We start from the raw sequence: 241 nt of genomic DNA on the forward strand, positions 1-241 counted from the left end.
TGGGGGGGGAGGGGGGGCGGGGGGTGTCATTGCACCACGCTCGTTTTGCTGTCCAAAACCCAACTCTGAACACGGAACACGAAATCCGCATTTTAAGGTAGAAACTTCTAAAACTACACTGCTGTCTGAATGGCGGTACATCTGTTACTATTTGTATTTGGAGGTAACTTTAGTAAAACGTATCAAAAAAGACTAGAAAGCGCCTTCGTACGTGATTTTAAGGCCATTTATGTTAAGGTGT

General features: G+C 44.8%; 1 protein-coding gene across 1 annotated transcript in view; it reads right to left on the bottom strand.

The window, feature by feature from the left end:
- The window catches only part of OSR2 (odd-skipped related transciption factor 2), a 5,505-nt gene that overhangs the window by 4,849 nt on the left and 415 nt on the right, over window positions 1–241 (bottom strand). The window lies entirely within an intron of this gene.

The sequence above is a fragment of the Corvus brachyrhynchos genome, unplaced genomic scaffold (assembly GCF_000691975.1).
Source record: "Corvus brachyrhynchos isolate BGI_N302 unplaced genomic scaffold, ASM69197v1 scaffold302, whole genome shotgun sequence".
In the NCBI taxonomy this organism is placed as follows: Eukaryota; Metazoa; Chordata; class Aves; order Passeriformes; family Corvidae; genus Corvus; species Corvus brachyrhynchos.